This window comes from Octopus bimaculoides, chromosome 1, assembly GCF_001194135.2.
Source record: "Octopus bimaculoides isolate UCB-OBI-ISO-001 chromosome 1, ASM119413v2, whole genome shotgun sequence".
Taxonomy (NCBI): domain Eukaryota; kingdom Metazoa; phylum Mollusca; class Cephalopoda; order Octopoda; family Octopodidae; genus Octopus; species Octopus bimaculoides.
In genome coordinates, this window is record NC_068981.1 from 108,221,498 (window position 1) to 108,222,280 (window position 783).

Here is a 783-nt window from a genome sequence, read left to right on the forward strand (position 1 = left end):
AGAGATACAGGGCAGGGAATCGTCAATTAGTAATAAAGTTAATAATTAACAATTTTGTAGGATACTGCTAATCCCTATATATTTATGATTATATATATATATATATATATATATATATATATAGTCGAACAATATATTACTTCTCCTTCATCTTCCCTTGGTGTACCTCTTCTAATATACTACTGGTCATAACCAGCGAGTCTAAAGAAACGTCAATATTGCCCAGTCGATGCGAAGTCGATGCGAAGTCGATACGAAATCAATGCTAACACTCTGGCCAGCCTATATTATTTGACGATATATCTGCCCGGTTAAGGCGGCGAGCTGGCAGAATTGTTAGCGCGCCGGGCGAAGTGCTTAGCAGTATTTCGTCTGTCTTCAAGTTTTGAGTGCAAATGCCGCCGGGGTCGACTTTGCCTTTCATCCTTTCGGGGTCGATAAATTAAGTATCGGTGAAACACTGGGGTCGATTACCTCATCCCCCAAAATTTCAGGCCTTGTGCCTAAAGTAGAAAGGGATATATGTCCTCTGTTATTTATATTGAGCATGTTTTTGTTCCTAACTTATGACGTGTGTATATGTGTGTGTATGTATGTATGTGTGTGTGTACGTATGTGTGTGTATTAATATAATTCTCATGCAGAATCAGAGAGACACAAGGTTTAATAATGATTTACGTTTTAAATTACAGGCATAATCCACTCGATGGGCTCTATACATTTTCTGTTTAACCAATTTCGCTCACACGGCATGGGTTGATCCGAGGTTATAGAATATGACAT